This window comes from Pyrgilauda ruficollis, unplaced genomic scaffold (genome assembly GCF_017590135.1).
Source record: "Pyrgilauda ruficollis isolate IOZ18807 unplaced genomic scaffold, ASM1759013v1 scaffold35, whole genome shotgun sequence".
In the NCBI taxonomy this organism is placed as follows: domain Eukaryota; kingdom Metazoa; phylum Chordata; class Aves; order Passeriformes; family Passeridae; genus Pyrgilauda; species Pyrgilauda ruficollis.
In genome coordinates, this window is record NW_024524934.1 from 1,595,550 (window position 1) to 1,605,428 (window position 9,879).

Consider the following 9,879-nt stretch of genomic DNA (forward strand, 5'->3'; position numbering starts at 1 on the left):
CCTTTTAATAATAGTCTGGCGGGACGGCATCCCTGAAGGAGCCTCCAGCAGCATCGCGTACGGCAGGGAGATGGGGAGGCCTGTGCTGCAAATACAGTTCCTCCTTCGCACCGGGACCACATGCCATGCGGTGCCCGAACTCCCAGAGAGCGGGGCATAGGGAGAGCTGGCGGGGGCCGCAGCAGTCGGCAGCAGGCATCTGGCAAAACCGGAGCAGCACTGCAGAGCAAGGAGGTGTGTGGGAGATGCCTGGATGCCTAGAAATGCCTTGGAGCTGCGGGGTTAAGATATACATACATACATATACATATACATATACATATACATATACATACTGAAGGTGAAGCAAATGACAGCGCAGTGATGTAGGATGCATCATCCAAAACGGGATTCTGCTGGAAGGCAGTGGCCTTCGGCATCAGGCTTTCTGAGGCAGAGGGGCTCGCCGGGGCCAAGGGAGGCGGGAGTAACTTCCCTGGGTCATGCCATGGCCCAGGGCAGGAGAGACCCTTCCTGTTTGTATAATCTGGGGAGGTCAGAGGTCGATACACTCACACTACTTTAAAATTTAAGCCAGTTTCTGCCAGAGTGACATCTGTGGCTCAGGAGGCCAAGAACCACATGGTAAAAATTCAGGTGCTGTTTAACCTCAGAAAAGCCAGCAGAGCCCACAGGAAAGACCACTGTTACAGGGATCAGCCAAAAAGCAGTGCTTGGATCATGGCTGGATCAGCTTGGGGTAGCACAAATAAGCATGATGGGATGGCACAAAGTTGAAAGATTTTTTTGTAAAATGCATAATTAAATAACCGAACCATACTCTTTTCAATAGATAGCGTTGCAAGTAGCTGCCTACATCATGCAGATTCCACATGCCTCTACGTTAAAGCGACTCCAACAACTGCAATGATGTCCCAATTGTATATTTTCTCTGTTTTGCTTCTACATAATAAAACTGGGTTTAGCTCTCTCTGAAGCATAGTCATATATAAAGAATGCAAACAAGCAACTGAGCCTCATCTCTCCAAACAGACAGGCACGTGACTGCTGCAGCCTTGCTCTATTGCACCTGCAGACATTCCTTTAGAGAAATCTGTGGTTTTGAGAACAGGTGGGCGATACTTAAGATGACAGAGCAGATCCTATTCCTGCTAAACTGACTTCACAGAGAACAGTGCAGAGTCCAGAGCTGTGGTACAAAACCAGAAAAAGCAAACAACCTGAAGGTACTCGCTTCTCCTAAAGAGATGTGTAGCCTTTCACAGAGCAAAACGTGGCAGAGAATCACCTTGGATCACCACAAAAAGAGTTTTCACATCAGGCTAGACATGTCCCAAATACCACATATTAGCTGTTCAGAGAGTTCAGTGTGGCTCTACAGGAAAGGAATTACTGTGAACCTTTGTATTATAGAAAGATCTCCACACAGCTCCTTTTGTTCAGGGCAGGCTTTTGTAATCCCTCCTCTTGTTCCAGTACATGGTGGTCTTGCCTGTTATTCAATATAAAAAAAACTACAAGCAAATAAAATGCCTTCTCTTCTGGCACTTGCTGTGCTAACCTGAAATAACCACATACCCAAAGGAAGTGAAACTTCTAGTAAGAGAACCATGAGAGTAACCCCGCATTTTTTAAAGATGTCAGCCTTGCACTGCTTCTCTTCAAGCAATGAAAGCACTTGACTTCTGCTCATTTTGACTGGTATTTTCTGCATTTGCAATAGAATTATTTTTGCTGTTATTGGCCTTCCCATGACCTGTGTGTCACTTAATAAACCTCTCAGGCTCTCAGCACCAAGTGGGAGCTCTGGCTTAAGCTGGACTCTGCAAAGTCTTGGCTGGAGGTTCTCAATTTGGGCTAAAGTTGGCATGTGCCATCCTGTAGGTTTAAGCATTAAGTAATTGGTTCTGTGTTTCTCTTTTAGTCTGACTGGTGCCATGATTCCAACTTACCTAAAATATCGCAAACCCCTGTGTACCTGTCACTGCATGCTCATGGGAAATGAGCCTAAGCTGAAAATTCTATACCTAAAGGGCTTGAAACTGTCATCTTGATGCCAAATCCTACTGAATTTTATGACTATGAAAGGTAGAAATGCCTAATGCTGAACATGCAGGGTCAGTTTGTTATTCCCCCAAGAGTACGATCCTGTTTCAGAAAAACCTTAATCCAGTAAATCCAGAAGTACAACATCCCCTTTTGGAGGGAAAAGTAGAACTGTGCACAGCTTTAATCCTGCCACTTAGCACTTCTGGCACTCATTGCCTGGGGCCAAGTTGGTAGCCCACAACAATCTAATCTCATTCTCAGCTCAGGTGGCAGGACATGCACATATATATGTCCTGTCTCTCCCTGGGTCAGGAGAGCCCCTATTACAGCAGTGTAATGTTGACCAGACATAAAATATGGGCACAAGGGATATTCATGAAAGTTGGGTTAGTAATAAACATCTATTACTGTGTGGCTCCAGAAAAGTTTTCCTGGAAAATGCTTACGCACAGAAAAGAAAAGTTTGCTTTAGACTAGCAGTGTGCTGAGGAGGATGGTGGAATTCACAAACTTATCTGCATCTTGGAATGTAAAATGGATGTTCAGGAAGGCCAGATAGTCCCAAAGGACATAGACATCTTCCAGATGAAAGTATCTTTTATTATTAGCTCTTTTTATTGTCAGAGTACAACTTGTGTCTCTTGTGAGCTTTTAAAAATGCTGAGAGGCTGGGCCTTTACATTTGACAAGTTCTTTACATGTATGCAGCATGGGCAGAGGCACTGTGCCATGGTTGCTCCTCGTAGAAAATGGGAAAATGTATTTCACTTTATTTAAAGTAGAAAGATGTGCTTTACTAAAATACATTTTATTCTTTCTTGTGTGACATGCAGTTTTACTATTTTCCATATTTAAGTTTTGAGACAAAAGCCATTACTGGCAATTGCACTTTAGAGAATAAAGATGCCAACAGCCTATGTTTTATCCACTTGCATTTTTGTGATCTTACTCTCTCACTGGAGTCATAAAACGTTATGGGAATGCATGCATTTGCTTGGCCATTTATTAGATTGATTTTAACCTATCATTTTTATGATCTTGCCTTTTACTTTCAAAAACTTGTAAAGGATTTCATTCTTTTAAAATACATGCAGGGTACCTTCCACATACTGTTAATAACCTTGCTGAAAGGACTCAGGCCCTGTAAAGGTTGCTCTGACCAAACCAATGCAAACACAATTGAAGTGATGCAGCAAAATTGCCTGGATTTGAAAACAGGCCAGGGCCAAATCATGGTGCTTAAGAAGCTCAAGGGCAGGTAAGTCTTGGCTCTTATATTTGCGTTATGAACTGTGGCTAGAAACACAAATGAAGTCAGATGAGTTTGTAGCTCTATCCTTGTGCTGTGACATGTCAGCCCTGCTTTTTCAGGTTTCTTCATCAGTGTAGTGGAAATTATAGGGATACTCGTCTTCTGTCATACAAAAGTAGGCTATGAAGATTTCTAAAGGCTATTTCCATACTATCTACGTTTTTCTTCACATGTCCTATAGACTACAGTCCACTGCAGCACTTTCTTCTGCCCTCACTATAGTTCCCAACAATTACTGTCTCCCAGACTGCATCTACATTTAGGAGGAACTTCATCTAAATATCTAAGAAGATCTCTCCCTGTCCTTGTTTCAAAGTCATTTTAGAACTCCTTTTTACCATTGTGGCTTGAACACCCTCAACACAGAGCCATGATGATTCACTCTCTTTCTGTCCACATCCCTGAACTATATACTTCTCAGGGGAGGAAGAGGCTTTTCTACTATTTTCATAATTAAAGTCCTCATTTTTGGCATTTTGGCAGGCTTTATTTTAAGTAGTAAGGAGTGTTGAGAACTGCAAACAAGGGATAAATAAAATTTTCACCATAAGGAATAAATGAGCCATACCTTTTGTGAGCATGACCTGACCAGTGAAACTGGCAGGTTTCACGACTTCAGTTTGGATCATTAACTTCTTTAAAGGAAACAGATTATTGTAACAGTGGCAGCACTAACCAGCCAACGTGCATTTCCACCTGAAACCAAGGTGAGTGTTTCGGGGACAGGGACACCTAAAGGTGCGGCTTCTCATGGAAAAGCCAAGTTGGAACTCAAGGATGGAGGCAGGCTGTGAACTGCAGGCAGCCTGGCTTTGGCAGCACTGTCAGTTAGGTTTTCTGCACCACAGTGATTACCTCTGCCAGGTGATCAGGTTTAAAACCACATTACTGAGGTACAGGGCAGGAATTACCAGATAGGGGCAGACAAGACATTATTTCCCTTAGCTGATACTGCCACCAAAACTCAAGGATTAGAAAATGCTGATCTAAAAAAAATCAGTCTGAATAGCTTTGGTGCATCACCCTGGAAAGAGTCCAGGAGGGGCAGGAGGGTGACAATGCCTGCCGTGGGCTGAGAGGCTCTCTGGTTGTGCAAGGTTTCCTTTGCACAAGGAAGCAAAAATTATATCCAAGCTGCCTGGCTCCGTTAATAATTGCTCCTTACTATTCAATACCTGAAGTCACATAAGTCAAAAGGCCACCACAACTCACAGATCTGGAGTCATCTGTCAGCTTTTGTCTGGTGCCTTTTAAAAATCTTTCTGTCACAAGGACATGGATGGCTGGGACACTGCAGTGAAGAATAGGGTAACATTTACATCCTCAGCTATAAGACTTGGTAAAACAGGAGACTGGAGTCTCTGCAAAGAAGCTCAGTTAGCTCATTTGCCTCTGTTGCCAGTGCAGTGCTGGAGTAACAAAAATCTTCATCAATTGCTCAACAAAATAATTCATAAAGCAAGAGGGATTGAAATTTTATACAGTTACTCAAGCAGTGAAAGGAATTGATGGGCTTTAAAAAGCAGCCCTCTCCTCTGTAATACCTGCAAACAACATGGAGCGGGCATGGGTTTTTTTTTTTTCTGTTCTCCCCCTATATGCACTATTCTGCTAAAAGGGTTTTTTTATGTACAAGCCAAAGTCAAAGCAGCCTGTCCTGTTTTAGCCTCTAGTTCACATGACAAGATCCATTCCTTCTGAACACCTCCGTTGAGGGGGAGCCCTTGATTAAATGAGCTACAGAGTGAAACATCCTTTCATGCTCCTGTGGGGAGTTTTGACTGCAAAATGTTTGCATGCATAGCCAGGGCACTGCTGGGACTGTGTATTCTCACTTTGTTCTCCTTCCCTCTCCCTCAGGCAGATTCTGTGAAGTACTGAGCCCTCCTGGAGCCAAGGGGAGTTTAAAAAATCCTCAACATCTTTCCAGTTTTGGCTACCTCATAATATAGGCATTAATGTATGCACAGCCTATTTTTAGAATCTGTAACATGCTTTCTGGGTAAAAAAATGCTTGAAAGGCCCCTTCTTCTCCCTTAGAGTTGACATTGAATTGGATTTAATAGAACAGCCTGAAATTCCTTCCATTAAAAAGTGTATTATAAATGCTCAAGGAGCTGTAACTGCAGTGAAAGCGAGGTATATTCCTGCCAAAGGGTAAACTAACTTCATCTAATAGAAGAATATTTCTAGTGGGACAATTTAGCCTTTATGAGCATTTTTCCTGGAGACAACATAGAAAATATGTCTTCACTATGTTTCTAGCAGAGAAAAATAAAGTAAATATACCTGCAGGTTGCTAAGAAAACCAGTGGCATAAAAACATGCAAGATAAAATTTATCTGTGTTTTCATACTCTTAGCCTAGTGCAATTAGCCATCTGGGCAATAAAAAGGTCCACAGTGCTGGCCTTCAGTACAGTTTGTAATGAACCTTCAAATGGCTTAACACCACAAATTTGTATTGCATTTTGAAATAGGAAGCCCTAAAGTGTTAAAATAGATGAGCATTATTATTCTGTGTCTACAGAAGGGGAAACTGAGACACAGAGAAGAGAAAGCATCTTGCTTAGGACTGCAGAAAGAGGTCATCCTAAAGTCTGAAGTATTTGTAGCATTTGGCATGTGAGTTTGTATACAGCCCTTAGAGAACATACTGTTTTGCTGGGGAAGGAAACCAATCAATCACATTGCATATGACCACTAGAGGTGTATATGTCCAACAGAGTCATTTGCACATACTAACAAATCCTTTTTTTTTTTTTTAACAATGAACTGTTCTAATGTTCTTCCTTTTTTTTTCCTCTTTCCTGTGAAGAAAAATCACTCTGTTTAAAAATGGTAGGCAGTGGGCAACAACTTCAAACGAGGTATTTTTTTGCTGCTGTTGTTAGTAATTGAAATGAGTTCTTCTCTTGCTACACTACGCCAGGAGAAGAAATTGTCCTTGTTTGAGATGAAAACTCTGTGTCTTAACCAGTGATAACTCTCCTGCAAAACATTTGAGCAGTCGTGCTGACCTGCAATAGGCTATTCATGCTCTTAAAATTAAGGGCACGCAAAGTGCTCAGCTATATGAATAAGGAGCCTTTCAACATCTGCTTAAGGCAAGGAGAGGTTCTCAATGAAAGAAATACATAAGGGAGTCACAGCAACAGGAATTCTGAGTATGACAGACATTCAGGATTGGACCCTGAGCCTGACGAACAAGTATTGCTGAACTGCATTCATTCACACGGCACCATCCGTAAGATACAGCTCAGCGGTGTTTGCTGCTTCAAATACTTGAAGTCAAAACAAGCGTGAGTGATTTGATGTGTCTACACAGCATAATTAGAGATGTAAACAATAACTGCCACTGCAGAAACTAGAGCAATATGCTAAGTAATTACCTGAGTTATTTTGGCCTGGCATCGTTAGTATAATTACGGGAATTGAATTCAAGCCCATCGTACCTTTGATAGTTCAGTTTGTGCACAACAACCTCATCCTCAATTTTTATGATGTTTCCTTGATCGCCAAGGGTGGCCCATGCTCTCTCCAATTTTTTGTCATCTAAGCCACAAAGGAAAGACCCATTAATGAAAACAAGGTTAATTATGCTTTCATCAGAATGGCTGCAGAAGAGATTTCTTCTGAGAAAGAGCAGAGTGGGGAGTCCATTTGTTCTATTCCCTTCCTCCTTAAAAAAATAAAGTAAAACCACACAATGAATGTCTCTATTTACATTTCAGAGTTCTTTTCATGCATAATATGCCTGTGTGAATGTACCAAACACAAGTGAAGCATAAATAATATGTGACTATTTTTCCCTTTTTCCCTATATTGCTTAGCACTCTATTTTTTAACTCTTCCCAGGAGCAAGAAGGTAACCATTTCCCTGCCCCCTTCCTCTTTGTTTCTTTTTCTTTTTTTGTTATTCAGGATGGGGCTTGTAGCAAATCTGTTAGGACCATTGTGCTATATTCATCAGTTCTACTTGGTGCAGCTCATGTGTGAATTGAGGCTTTTTATCTCTATGAGAAAAGATATTTCCCTTTATAGCATTCTAAATCAATTACTGTGTTGGCCTTAGGTTTTGTTTTTTTTTTTTTCCTTCCAAGCAGACATATAAGAAATATTTTCCCTAAAGGCTTTATTATTATTTGTCACCTTACAGAAGTCAGAGACCTTAAACATCCATGTGGTTTGGGTTCATGTACACTTAACACACAGTGGAAAAGGTCACAAAAGAAAGCAGAGCACCTTCTCCTTATAAAGACAAGATCTGATGGACAACTCTTGTCGCTTTCAATATAATGAAGTTTAAAAAACCTAGAAAATCTGTGTCTTTGCACAGGACAGTGTTAGTTTTTCTGCAATATCAACTAAGGACTCTCAACTGAACCCGCTGTGAAGCCTCAGATAAACATGAAGAATGAAGCAAAATACATACAGTGGCTGTAGTGTAAATTGCTGGAAAAACAACCTCTACCATATTAAAAAGACTCTGGACTTGACTGCATAGGTGCTTCAAGTACAAAAACCTATCATGTTCAGCATTAATGATAATGTTGCTTGTTTTATTTGTTTCCATACCATGCAGGTAAAAGCTCATTGTATTCCAGTGCTAATCCCCCTGGACACCAACTTAATTTTCAAGTGCAGTGAGTTCCAAATTAGACCAGCTAAAATACCTAGAGAAGCCTCCAGTTTTCAGCACACAACACTGTCATATCCCATGGGTCAGAGCAAACAAGGAAACAGGGGGCACCAACCCAACTCATCTTTTGATAGAGGGAGGGTCTTTACTGTCAATGTCGTAAGTACAAATCCTCAATTTCTGCTGAAAGTGAAGCCTGTGCAGCAGGGATTGCCACAATATCCTACCACAGGATTAACATAAATGTAATGCATGGGTTTTTTAGGCCTTTCCAGCAAAATTTACCCCTTGTCATCACTATATGATCCCAACATAGCCCTTAGTTCATGACCATCTCTTCTGCTGCTTCAGTGAAACTTCTGAAAGAGAAATGAATTATATTAGAAGTTGGCAGCTGTACACACAATCAGTGATCCCAGAAATCAAGTGGACATTAAGGGAGTTCAAGAAGCCCTCCTGGAAGAGAACTAGGTTTTAATGGGAGTAGTTAAAAACAATTTGACCTAAATAAATTAAAGATTTAATGCAATGAGAAAGCAACAAATGATAAAATACAGACTTCTATCTTTTTCTAGATGGAAAATGCATATTGTCTGACTGGAGTTTCTGAAGAGGTTTAGTAGGGAATTTACCCATGAGGGTTCAAAACCTTACTTTAGTCAATTCAGTGTCTAATTATGAAAGACATTTTCACAAACTGCAGATGGAAACCTCTGCATTAAGAAGGGGTTATTTGGGTGGGAACACCATCTTGGTGCCAAACTCTACTTTTAAGCCAGACATAACAGTGCCATCACTAACATCCAATGATTTAATTATATAAGGCAAAGAGATGATAATACAATTTTATCTTAAACAAATGGTAAAATATGCATCTGTGAGCTAACCTGTTGATCAAGCTGCTTCTCTTCAGTTGTTGCCTGCTGAATATTAAGGCTTATTTTTCCACTCCTACCATTTTGATTTCTCAGTTTTCTTATTTCCTATTACTTTAACTCAAGATGAGGTGACAAAAACTGCCTATAATGGTTACTTGTAGCTGCTAAACTAGTACTATTTTTTCCCCCTAATCTTTGGTGAACTTCCTGTGTTATGAGGATCCTATTGTTCCTGTCAAAAAGGTCTGGACTAAAATCCCAGTCCTATGTCATCTCGTGGTAACTACTGCAGTTAGAGCTACTAAAAATAAGATTAAATGAGAGGTATTCACAGTTAGCTAAAATAGAAGTCAAAGAAAATGCACATAATAGTGGTCTATTATGTACCATTTTCTTTACTTGCATTTACTTTTGGAAACTCATTTGCCGATGTATATTGCCTGTGCATCTTCTGTTTATTGAAAAATAAAACAGGTAATGGTTTTGTGAGGAGCTGTTTTGGGTCTTTGTTTTTTTTTGGTGTTTTTGTTTTTTTTTTTTTTTTGCTTTTAAATTGCTTTCTCTTTACATTTGTGATCAAAACCTCATAATATCTGCTTGTGCAATGAACAAAGAGACCTGTAATTAAAGTATTACAAGTATACTGTCTGTTGACAGGGTCCCAAATGCGAAGCAACATTTGTTGGTTGCTCCAAGGAATTTCTAATAATTCAGCTTGGGGGACTGGATGGGAATAGAGGGGTAACAGTGTTTGTGAGGACTAAAGACAGTGGGGGACACCTTCTTACTCATCACCGAAGATATTCCCCATTAACTTGAGAGTTTTTCTGAAAATGTTGGACTGATGTAGCTCCACCAGCAGAGATTCATTGGTGCAAATCACCAGGGAGCTCTGATCACTCCCATGTGCAGCTATGTGTCAGCACAATTAAACACAGAAGCCAATGAAGCCCATGCAGAATTAGGCACAGAATTGGAACTTTACAGCAAAATGTTGCA